Source organism: Gossypium hirsutum, chromosome A12 (assembly GCF_007990345.1).
Source record: "Gossypium hirsutum isolate 1008001.06 chromosome A12, Gossypium_hirsutum_v2.1, whole genome shotgun sequence".
Lineage (NCBI taxonomy): Eukaryota > Viridiplantae > Streptophyta > Magnoliopsida > Malvales > Malvaceae > Gossypium > Gossypium hirsutum.
Genome location: NC_053435.1, coordinates 28,280,743 through 28,293,804, shown reverse-complemented (window position 1 = coordinate 28,293,804; position 13,062 = coordinate 28,280,743). Strand labels below are relative to the sequence as shown.

The following is a 13,062-nucleotide window of genomic DNA, read 5'->3' as shown; positions in this document are numbered from 1 at the left end:
GAGTACCTATTTCTATCGTGTCGGATAGAGATCCGAGATTCACCTCGCGATTTTGGAAGAAATTGCAAGAAGATTTGGGTACCCAGCTGCATTTTAGCACCGCTTTTCATCCCCAAACCGATGGTCAATCCGAGCGGATAATTCAGATACTCGAGGATATGCTGAGATGCTGCATCCTTGAGTTTAGTGGTTCATGGGAACGGTATGTACCTTTGATTGAATTCGCTTACAACAATAGTTTTCAATCAAGTATTAAGATGGCACCTTACGAGGCTTTGTACGGTCGTAAATGCCGTACACCATTGTTTTGGACCGAGCTCGGTGAAAGTAAAATTTTCGGAGTTGATTTGATTAAAGATGCCGAACAGAAAGTAAAAGTAATCCGTGAAAGTTTGAAGGCAGCCACAGATCGTCAGAAATCGTATGCGGATCTGAAACGGAAGGACATTGAATATCAGGTGGGAGATAAAGTGTTCCTTAAAGTTTCGCCTTGGAAAAAGGTACTTAGGTTTGGCCGTAAGGGCAAGTTGAGCCCGAGATTCATTGGGCAGTACGAAATCTCCGAACGAGTGGGGCCAGTTGCGTATAGATTGATTTTGCCCCCTGAGCTTGAAAAGATTCACAATGTCTTTCATGTTTCGATGCTTCGACGCTATCGATCTGATCCGTCGCATATAATTAGCCCATCAGAGGTTGAAATTCAAGCCGATATGAGTTATGAAGAAGAACCGATACGTATCCTAGCTCGTGAGGTGAAAGAGTTGCGAAACAAAAGGGTTCCGTTGGTTAAGGTGTTGTGGCTTAAACACGGGATCGAGGAAGCAACCTGGGAACCCGAGAGCTCGATGAAAGAACAATACCCAAACCTATTTACCGGTAAGATTTTCGGGGACGAAAATTTCTTAAGTGAGGGAGAGTTGTGACAGCCCAAAATTTACCCTAGTCGGGAAGTGGTTTCGGGACCACAAGACCGAGTCGTAAAAATAATTACTTGCTATATTCTATGCTTATTATGTGTGAACATGAGTATGTGGAAGTTTCACTCCCTAATTTTACCAATTGCATGAGAAATTATTAATTGGGATCAATTTGAGACATTGTAAAAATATGATAGTCTAATTCAAATGGTCTATTAGTGCATGTACCAAAAAGAGTGGTTTTGCATGTCAATTTGTCCATAAAATTTATGGTGGCCGGCCAAGGAGTGATAATGCTCCACTCATTCTAATTTAAAATGTTTCTTTGGTGAACAAATGATGGGATTAATAATAGAAAAGGGAACAAAAAAAAAAGGTGTCATACTTGCCATCACCTAGCCGAAAAACCAAGAAAAAAAGAAGGGGAGAAAGGAACTTGGGAGGGATTCGGCCATTGCTTGCCTAGGGAGAGTGTTTGATGTTGTGGCATGAAAAATGAGGGAGGTTGAATGCTTAATAAGGAGGGAAGAAGGAGTGTTCATATTTTCTTTCTTTTGCAATTGTTCTAACTAGAGGAAGAAGGGGAAACAAGATTCGGCCAAGGTGGTCCTTTAGACCAAGGTATGTTTAATGTTGTCTTAGAGATGCATGCATGTTTTAAATAGCCCATGTTCAAACCTTGAACCTTGTTGATAACATGAGCGATCGGTCATGAGAAAGTGTTCAAGGAAAGGTTGTTGATGAAAGAAATTAATGTGTTAAGAGATTATATGAAACTTATTCATGTTTATATATGTTATATGCGACGAAAATGGTTGATGATTTTGGAGGTGATTAGCTTGAATCGGCCACGGTATATCCATAAACACGATCTATGCTTGTTATGTTACTCATGGTTAAAACAATTCGGCTAGGACATTCGGCCATGGATGGTTGTATTTCTTTGATGTTGTTTTTGATGCTTTAGGGCATTGAGGGTTGATTATAGATGAGGTGAGTTTCTTGATTTAAAATTTGATGGATGTTAAGCTATTTGGGCAACCAAAGGTTCAATATTTTTGTTATGAGGTCATATGTGCATTTCGGCCATGGTCTTTGCTTGAATATGAGATTTGTAATGTGATTTTCCTAAATTGTCTATGAATTTGGTTGTTGATTTCATGGTAATGGTATATTGAATCCATGAGAATTTAGTAAGGTTGCATTCGGCAACTTACTTGAAATTAAAAATCGATGTCTAAGCTTAGGTGATTTCGATGATGATATATGTGTATATACATAAGTATATTTAGTTGATTCGGCTTTGGTAGTTGCATGAGATTATTAGCCGAATATACTAACATACATATACATGTGAGATTGGATTGTAAATATTTAGCAAGGTGGTTAAACTAGTTAAATTATTGATATAGCTCAAGGAGCTAAAGGAGGTGAATCGAGCAAAGGCAAAGAAAAGGTTCTCGAGTACCCGAGTTGGAACCGTCTTACCCAACACGAGGTAAGTCATTAAGCATGTAGTTGGTATTATTTCAATGGTCATAATGTTGTGTATTGATGCTGAATGGAATGAATAAATGTACATATATATATGCATGTACGTATGTGATGATGAAATTGTTGAATGAAATAAAAGAGGTAAGATGTAGTGAGTTGTTGATCTCGGCACTAAACGTGCGGGATAACCATTTATGACCATGAGATTGGCGCTAAGTGCACGGGATTAAATTGTACAGCACTAAGTGTGCGATTCGACTTTGTTGCACTAAGTGTGCGAAATGAATATGATGCACTAAGTGTGCGAATTGACCATGCGGCACTAAGTGTGCGAGTCTGACTATGTAGCACTAAGTGTGCGATTTGATTACGTGGCACTAAGTGTGTGAGTTGATTATATAGCACTGAGTGTGCGGGCTCAATATACATTCGTGAATCATTATGGACACTATGTGTGCGACACTATTGAGCTGATCGCGGACAGCGGATCGGGTAAGTGTCTTGAGTACATGGCTAATATGTGCTATGCGTATACTTGGTGTTGAGCTCGGTAAGTTGAACCTATGTGACAACTATACTTGAAGTCACGTACATAAAAATTTATCGTAGGATGGGTGAAAGGCCGTTTTGTGGTTTGATTGTAACGAAAATAAATTGATTTATGAAAATGCTTCAATGTCCTATTGATGAGTATATGAATTGTGAATGCATGAATTGATATGAAATTGAATCGGTAGGTTGGAGGAACTATGGCATGGTTCGGTATGGATGGAGTAAATTGTCTCATTCCATTTTGTTCCTCTTGTGACAATGTTATTGATGTATAGTAGAGCATTGCTTATGACTTACTGAGTTATAAACTCACCCGGTGTTTCCTTGTCACCCATTATAGGTTGCTTGGACTCATCAATTTTTGCGGGGTCGGGCCGTCATCGAAGTCATCACACCGGATAGCTAGTTTTGGTACTTTCTTCTTAGTATGCTTAGAAGATCATTTTGGCATGTATAAGCTAGTACGTTGTGTTTGAATTATGGCATGTAAACTTTAAGCCATGCGAAAATGGCACGAATGTTCGATTGAGTTGGATCGAGGGTAGGCATGAAATGGACCTAGTTACTTTCGTAACAGATGCTGGCAGCAGCAGTGTCATGAGATTGAAAAATCACTAAAAATAGTAGGAGTGGAATTAATTGCTGAATAAATTACATAATCGAAGCTCGATGAGTCTGTTTTCATGAGGAAGTAACGAAAAGATCATATGGGCAGTATATTAAGAGATAATCAGATTTTAGTGGGACAGGGCCAGAACGGTTTCTGGATTCCCTGCTCCGACTTTGGAAATTCATTATAAATTAACCAGAGATAATTAGGGGTCGTACCATATATGTCCAGATTCCTCTCTGAGTCTAGTTTCCATAGAAACAAACGGCAACAGTATTGAAGCCCCGTGCAGGGAGATATCCAAGTCGTAATGGGCAAAGGTCAGTGCAGTCGACCCCTGCAACTTGGGGAACTTTGACTAATAAACTGTACTAATTGGCCCAACCCAAAATTCTAGAAAAAAATACATAGATGGGCACATGAGTCTAGTTTCTGGGAAAAATTACAAAACTGATTTTCGAGTTACGAAACTCAAGATATGATTTTTAGAACGACTAGTACACAGATTGGGCAGTGTCTGGAAAATAAATTTTGTAAGAGGTTAAAGCCAGTTAACACCTCGTGTTCGACCCCGATGTCGGTTTCGGGTTCGGGGTGTTACAATCCTTGAACCCTAATGTCATGACATTTGTATCCTACACATTCCTATGGTTCAACCGAGACTTTCTGAAATTACTTCTCCGTCAATTCATGTTTGAGTCTTCTTTGAATAATTTCATAAAATAAATATATACATGCTGAAAATTAACAAAATTAACATAAAATAATAGAATATTGCATTTATTTACCGCAAACTTACCTCGAAACAAAATACGATCAACTATATCGATTTAGTCCACTATCTTTTTCTTTCCCTGGTCTAACTCCGAATTTTGTTCTTCTTGATCTATAATAAAAAAATTTAGCTTATTTAATACTCACATTTATTAAAATAGTCCTAGACCCAAACTTTGGCAAAATTACATTTTTGCTCCTAAACTTTCACATATTTGCACTTTTGCCGCAAGGCTCGTAAATTAAACTTCATCCTATTTTCTTATGTTTTATGACATGCTGATCATTTTCCCTTTTATGACAACATCAAATTCACACTCTAACATGTACTTATGACTATTAGGTATTTTTACCGATTAAGCCCTTTTACTCGTTTTCACTTAAAACCGAGTAGCACAAGTTGTCTAACATAATTTAAAACCTCATATTCAATCATAAAACACCAAAATACACAAATTTCACCTATGGGTATTTTTCCAAATATGAACCCTAGTTTGAATTATTGCTAGAATAAGCTTAATCAAGTTATCGGGACTCCAAAAACGTAAAGATCATTAAAAACGGGGCTTGGAATCACTTACTATAGAGCTTGAAAGCTTGAAACAAACCTTAGCTATGGAGAACCCTTGAAATTTCGTCCTAATGAAGAAGATGGACAAAAATTGGCTTTTAATTTTGTTTTTAATTCATTTTAATAACTAAATGACCAAAATGCCCTTACTACTAAACTTTCCAAAAATTTCATCCATGTCCAATTTTTGTCCATAGACTTAGAAATTGGTCAAATTGCTATTTAAGACCTCCTAGTTAATATTCCAAAGCAATTTCATACTAAAAACTTCTAGAATGCAAGTTTTGCATATTATTCGATTTAGTCCCTAATCTCAACTTAAGCACCTTATGCATAGATTTTCATCACGAAATTTTCACACAATCATGCAATCATATCAGGAACCTCAAAATAATAAGAAAATAAAATTTTCTACCTCGAATTTTTGGATTCGTAACCACTGTTCCGTTTAGGCCCTATTTCGGGATGTTATAGCCCACAAGCCCATTGCGCCCATACGGCCCAGTCCGACCCAATGTGGCCCAGAACAACCTAAGCCATGTACACAAAATGACAAGCCCAACCATATTCCACCTGGTAGCTGATTTGACACAAGCGAGCCCACGGGCCCATTAGGCCTATTCGGCCCCTTTCGTGGCCCAAGTGGCCCACTATGGCCTAAGCCCACGAATTCGCTCATGGTGGGCTTCCTCGTTGTACGCCCATGTTCCGTGAGCTCGGTTCACCACACGCGTGATTGTATGCTTATATGGCATCACATGCCATCTTTCTGGCTTTTCGGCATTTTGCCGATCTACAGTCATGGCAAAGAAAACAACACACACATTTTCAGCTTTTTAGTTGATTATCAGAACAAGGCATACAGTTACACACCTCTTCGTGAAGTCGAGAGAACTGCTCACACCTAAAGCCTTAACCGAAAGAAGTGTGGTTAACTACACTTAGATTGGTTAATACCAATCACACGTACCCTAACACTTAACTGCACATATAAGAGATTAATAGATAGAACCCATTAATAAATAGCCTAAAACCCATAAAGATAAAACTTAAAGTACTAAGAGTAATCGGCCTATACCCAAACCAACAAGGTATCAGAATTACCTTAACCCAATATTGGAAGACTGGGTTTCAATGCTTCGAGAACGTTCTGTGCCTTTCACTCTTCAGTAATACCTGGAATCCATGAACATACATCATGGACGAAGGGGGTTCACCATTCGGCAATCATAGAGATTTAGGAGAAAGGGTATTTAGTTTAAAGAAGATAATAGAAGAAGCAAACGGTATACTTACTGATTCATAACGCTTATAGGTCGAAACCTTTGATCGATAGAAAAGGAAAAAAAAGAATGAAGGCAAAGATAGAGAGGTTGAATTCGGCTCATTAAGAAGAATAGGAAACAGGGAGAAGAGAATAAAGAAAACCAATGGAAAGAAATCAATTTAGGTAAAGGAAGAAAGAGAAGAAGAAGTGCACGAAAGGAAAGACAATTTAGCTAGGCAAGAATAAAGTAACGAGAGAAGCAATATTGAGAACAAGGAGGAAAGGAAATCGACACCTTATGACTTGGGTTTTCGCAAAGTGACCAATGGAAATTTGAAGGTTACTAACCAGAGAAGGAGAAAGACCCGAATGGTCAAAACTCAAAACACACATAACAAGAATGACAAAACTCCAAAAGAAATGCTACCGAAACAAAATAGAAAACTACTTAATGACCTATACTAATTCGGTACCCCAACACCCCCAAATTGTTGAAAATTGCACCATAATGGACCCTTAGCCGAATTTGCCTAAACAAACTACCCCAGTCGACTCCAACTTCTCCCATTTCAAAATCCATCAAAAACTCCACCAATCCCTCATCCGAATTTTCTCCTTAATTTACTCTACCTCCCCATTCAAATTCAATTCAAATTTTTATGACCAATTCAACCACAGAGTTCCAGTCCAGTTCCAACACCTCCCCAACTCAAGCAGCAAAATAAACATACAATTGTGCATGCCATGCCTTGAACCTCAGACTCCTTGCCACACATGTAGTGCCACCTTGCCACTAGATTCCTTCTTTCTTTGTGTCATAAAACAAACACTAATTATTATAAGTCCTATAAGCTAACATCCAGGTTCACTTAAGGGCCCAAAAATTAAAATTTTGCAAACACCCAGACTTGGACCCAGGCTTCTCAAGCACTCCCAATTATGCCTAAATACTTAGCCACTAAAGCTACACATAATTTGTGACATTTCTCGCACACCTAAACTTTTATGCATTCCCACACTCAAGGCCCATTCCTTTTAGGCCCAAATTCGGGGCGTTACAGGTCAGATGTTTAGGAAAGGAAGTGTAACACCCCTAACCCATATTCGTTACTGGAATAGGATTATAAAGCATTACTGAAAACTTTTATCTTAAAACATTCAATTATAATCATTTATAAAACACATTGTATTTCATTCAAACACATGCATAACATCCCTTTTTGAGCTTTTGAGGCAATAGAAACACTTTAGAAATGTTTCGAGACTGAATCGAAAGCATTTAGAACATCATGGAAAAAGATAGAAAAATTCATACTACTACGGGCACACGGCCGTGTAACTCACACAGCTGAGACACACACCTGTGTCTCAGGCTATGTGGGCATTCAAAGTAGGGTCACACGACCGTGTCCCAGCCCGTGTCTGTGCCTGTGTAATTCTCTGCTTGGGTCAAAATGCCAAGCCACACGCCCGTGTTTCAGGCCATGTAACTCTCGGCATGCAATCTTTAAAAACCTATAAGGGACACACGATCGTGTCACGTGGCTGTGTGTCACACACGGCTGAGACACACGTCCGTGTCTTAGAACGTGTGGATAAGAAATAGGCCAAATTCAAGCCATTTCTTTCACCCAATTCAAGCACACCCTTACAATTCATTTGCACTTATATTCAAGCATTCAAAATGTACCTAACACGTGCATATTCAAGCTAGATCATCATAGTATTTAATCATACAACCAATATACCCAAAAGGAACCTCAATCACAATAATGAAACATGATTATACATTTGCTAAGTTTAACCACAAAACAATTAACCTTTATAACTAGTTTTATGACAACATTTAGCACAATGTTCACATACCAATATCATACTAAAAAACACCAATTTTAATATTCAACACTTATCATCACTACCTTAGCACACTTGACCATATGTCAACGCATCTAAACACACCAAACTAGCCATTTATTAACTCAATGTTCACTATCAATTTCCATACCTCAATGATCACATCAAAGCATATCAAAACAACATTTCATAACACGCATTTTATATACCATTCCAACTCCCAACGTTTAAGCACCAACATGCCAAAATAACAACCATTATAAGACCACATATGCATGCCAATAGAACAACTAATGCATCATCCAAAATACCATAATTTCAAGGCAAACATAATGGCTATATCATCAACCACAAAACACCTATACATGTGCATATTTAACCATTTTTTGATAAACCTATTTCCATATCAAACATATCAAAACATGCCCTAAATGATCACTTTGCAAACATGCGAACTCTTACCACTTTGGCTACAAATAATGCACCCCAAACCCAGCCTAGACGTTATGGTTGAATCTATGATGTCACATTAGAGTGTTTTTCCAAAACACAAATTGATGAGAGACCTTTCTTCTTAGAACTTCCTTTGGGTTGATTAAAACTTAGGATGTCTTTTCATACGAAAAACTCAAAATATTTTAGAAAATCATATTAGGTTGACATTAAACTCTTTAAACAATAGTTGTCTCAAAAACTCTCATATTGCGTTGCATAAATATGGTGTTTGTAGTATAACTTGTTAATTTTAAAACCGGAGACATACTATAACAGGTAAAAATTAAAGAAAATAATTCCCCAAATTAAATAAAAATTAAGCGACCTTATTACATATTAAAAACCCAAAATAAAACCTTAATTATAGTATAAAAAGATAAAAGTACGTTGAGTGGCCACTATTGAGTCCTCCGTCGCCTCAATCCAACTAAGCCTAGGGATTTCTTGCACAGATAACAGATGGGTGAGTTTACGAAAACTCAGTGTGTTAAATCCCATAAAAATAAGTAATTAGAGTAAGCGCAATCTGGGCCAAAGCCTTATCGATTTCAGTTAGGAGTTTCAGCCCTTTTCTAGTAACAGTAGCAGTCTGGGCCTTAGCCCATTTCAATAACAATGACAGTCTGGGCCTTAGCCCATTTCAGTACAGTATGCAAGAAAAGAGTCCTACCTAATCCATCCGCAGCACACCAACTTCGTACCAGCCCTACACACCATGTGGGGATTAAATCAACCCACCCAACCCTACATACCAAATCGTACCGAATTCGGTACTAAAATAATATTTGCAGCAAGTAATAGGCATATAGCCTTTCAGTACACTTCCTCCATAATCATATATCCCACCCCATGTAATGCAGCAAAATAACATACGTGACTGCAGAAAAATCATGCTCAAAAATAGATATACGTAATACAGGTTATTTCAATCAATTTACCTCACAGGGGTATAATGGTCATTTCATCAACATAGGGTCTAAGTATACTTACCGACTCAACAGTAGGTCCATAATCATGTTAGGTGACCCTTGCAGCCTTAACAGTCAATCAGTGATAATGGTCTTTCATCCCATACTGCGGGCCCATGTTGGCTCATACTCTCATTTGGCCCACATAGCCCAAAAATAGCCTCGGTCGTGCAGTTCACACAACTTGGCCCATGATTTACCACATTTTGTGCAATTTCTCCATGTGGGGCACACGGGCCCATGTTGGCTCATACTCTTATTTCTCCATGTGGCGTGTCTCACGCTCGTGTTGGTTTGGCAGTTTTACCCACGGCCTTATCACACGGTCGTGGCGACTTATCGTATCCCGTGTTGGGGAAAAATTTTTGCTCTTTTTCCACATAGCCGTATCGCACGGTCGTGTCTCCTCTGGTGGTGTGTGCACGGCCTAAAGCACGCCCGTGTGCCTAGCCATGTGGATGGGAAAATCCTGTGTGTCAAGACTTCAGTTAGTAGGTTAGATGTGAAAAACTAGAATTTAAATAAATCATTACTGTTAGTGCTCGGGTTGCCTCCCGAGAGGCGCTTATTTATAGTCTAAGCTTGACTTACCTCTCTGGTGTGTGATCACGATGGCTCGAGAAGTTTACACTCCTCATCCCTGCTATCAATTGATATAAGACGAGTATTATTTACCTTAAAAGTTTTGAATTTGGGGTGAATTACCTCGATTGTACCATATGGGAAAATGCTGAGTACCGTGAAAGGAAATTCTTCATTAGGTACAGAAGTGGTGATGCGAGGATCTGCTACATCTAGTAGTACTTTTTCTCCAACCTTAAGTTAATTTGGTGATGTATTGAGTTCGCCTGGCTCGATTTCAGTTTATCGGGTGTTCTCGATTTCTGTGTCCGTCATTCATCTAGTTTCTCAATTTGTAGCCTTCGTTCTTCATAGATAGGTCCTTTGTTGTTGCTTGAACATGGCTCATGCAGGTTCTTTGAACTTATTTCATGCAAAGTAGGTTACACTACATGGTTAGTTTTAGTAGACTGATTTATACAACCACCTTCAATTTTCAATGTGTTACTCAAATTACGAGCTTGAAGAATGATTGTTTCGTCATTCACCTGTGCCAACATTAATTATTGTTCAAGCGGTTCCTAAAAAGGGCGTACCTAAAATTAAAGGAATGTTACTATCCTCTTCTATGTCTAGAAAAACGAAATCAACTGGGAATATAAATTTGTCAATTTTAACGAGTACATCTTCAATAATCCCTCTAGGAAATCTGATTTTTTTAGTAGCTAATTGGATACTCATCCTAGTTTGTTTGGGTTTCCCAAGACCTAGTTGTTTAAACATTTTGTAAGGCTTGGCATTGATACTAGCCCCTAAATCAGCCAAAGCATTATTACATCTAGGCTACCAATTAAACAGGGAATCGTAAAACTCCCTGGATCTTTTAATTTGTTTGCCAGCTTATTCTGTAGTTTGGCTGAGGAAACTGCATTTAGTTCCACATACGACGCCGCATTCAACTTTCGCTTATTTTTTAAAAGCTCTTTTAAGAATTTGACTGCGTTTGGCATCTGTGAAAGAGCTTCAATAAATGGTAAGTTAATATGTAACTTCTTTAATAATTTAAGGAATTTACCGTTATGTTCTTTTGTGCGGTCTTTCCTTGTCGCGTTTGGGTATGGCACACGAAGTTTGTACTCTTTACTTACTAGTTTCTGGTCATTGTGATCCACCTCACCCTTACCTTTACTTACCACAGTTTCTTGCCTCTTTTATGGTTCAGATGTAACTAACCTTTCCTCATCTTGAATGGTAATTGCATTGATTTGCTCCATTGGGTTAGACTTAGTGTTACTCGGTAGGCTACCTTGTGGTTGTTTAGATATCAATTTAGCGAGCTGACCTATCTGAGTTTTGAGCCCTTGGATCGACGCTTGTTGATTTTTAAGTGCTGTCTCAGTATTCTAAAAATGAGTTTCTAACACTAAGATGAATTTTGTTAGCATCTCCTCAAGGTTCGGTTTTTTCTCTTGTTGGTAGGGTGGTTGTTGGAAGGTTGGAGGTGCTGGTGGTCACTGATTCCCTTGCCTCCCCATGAGAAATATGGGTGGTTCCTCCAACCTGCATTGTAAGTATTACTATAAGGATTATTTTGAGATCGAGGATTATTACCCATGTAATTTAACTGCTCATTTTCCATGTTATGGCCATAGGGTGGGTATTCTGGATTGCTCGATCCACCTCCACTTGCTTCGCACTGCATTACTGGGTGAACCTGTGAAGAACTAAGAAAACCATCAATTTTCTTATTCAAGAGTTCTACCTGATTAGAGAGCATGGTGACCAAATCGACGTTATAAACGCCGGTTGTTTTAGTTGGCTTTGTCCTCTTGACTTGCCACTGATAATTATTCAGTGATATACCTTCTATAAATTCATAAACATCTTTAGGTGTCTTATTATTGATAGTCCCACCAGCGGCTGCGTCAACCATTTGTTGAGTCAAAGGATTTAGGCCATTATGAAACATTTGAACCTGTAGCCAGAGTGGTAACCCATGGTGAGGGCATCTTCTCAAGAGGTCCTTGTATCTCTCCCATGCGTCGTAGAGTGTTTCTAAATCCATCTGCACAAAAGAAGAGATATCATTACGTAATTTAGCCATTTTAGCTGGTGGAAAATATTTTAATAAAAACTTTTCGGTCATTTGTTCCCAAGTAGTGATTGACCCTCGTGGTAAAGAGTTCAACCATTATTTAGCCTTATTCCTCAATGAAAAGGGAAACAATTGAAGGCGGATGCCACCATCAGAAACACCATTGATTTTAAAAGTGTCACAAAATTCTAAGAAATTCGCCAAGTGAGCGTTGGGATCCTCATCCTGCAAACCATCAAACTGAACAAACTGTTGTATCATTTGAATTGTGTTAGGTTTTAGTTCAAAAGATTTTACAGCTACAGTAGGCCTAACTATGCTCGATTCAGTTCCTGTTAAATAAGGTTTACCATAATCATACATAGTATGCGAAGCAGGATTCTGATCAGCAGCAATCGCATGAGGCAGCGGATTTTCTTGGTTTTCAGCCATCTCCTCGGTTGTGGTTGAAGTATCGTTCTCTTGCTCTTTCTCTGTGTATCATAAGCTTCGCCTTATTTCTCTTTGGTTTTTGTGAACTGTGTGATCGATCTCACTATCAAACAGTAATGGTCCTGACGGGTTTCTTCTGGTCTTAAACTAGAAAAACGTATCAGAAGAAAATAAATGAAGAATTAGAAAATAAAATAAAAATTTAAATTGCCAAAAACTTGATACATGATACATGATATTCGTGACAGGTTTTAAAAATTTATAATAAATCGTTCTTGAAACTAACTATTATCACGATGAAGGCAAGTGTACCTATCGAACAGTAGTGTAGCTTTAGCAAGACCAAATTGTCGAACCCAAAGGAACCAAGAGTACTAGTAATTACTTTCTTTTTATTATCTAACCTAAAAATTAAGAGATTTGTTTATCTAAATAAATTAACTAAACTAAGAGTGCACAGAGAGAAATTAGG

The 13,062-nt window shown here is 38.2% G+C and overlaps 1 non-coding gene across 1 annotated transcript; it reads left to right on the top strand.

Annotated features, from left to right (window-relative positions):
* The first annotated feature begins 12,054 nt into the window (after positions 1–12,054).
* LOC121211768 (small nucleolar RNA R71) lies at positions 12,055–12,161 on the top strand. Its single transcript, XR_005906986.1, has one exon. It is a non-coding gene; the product is annotated as a small nucleolar RNA R71 (small nucleolar RNA).
* The last annotated feature ends 901 nt before the right edge of the window (positions 12,162–13,062 follow it).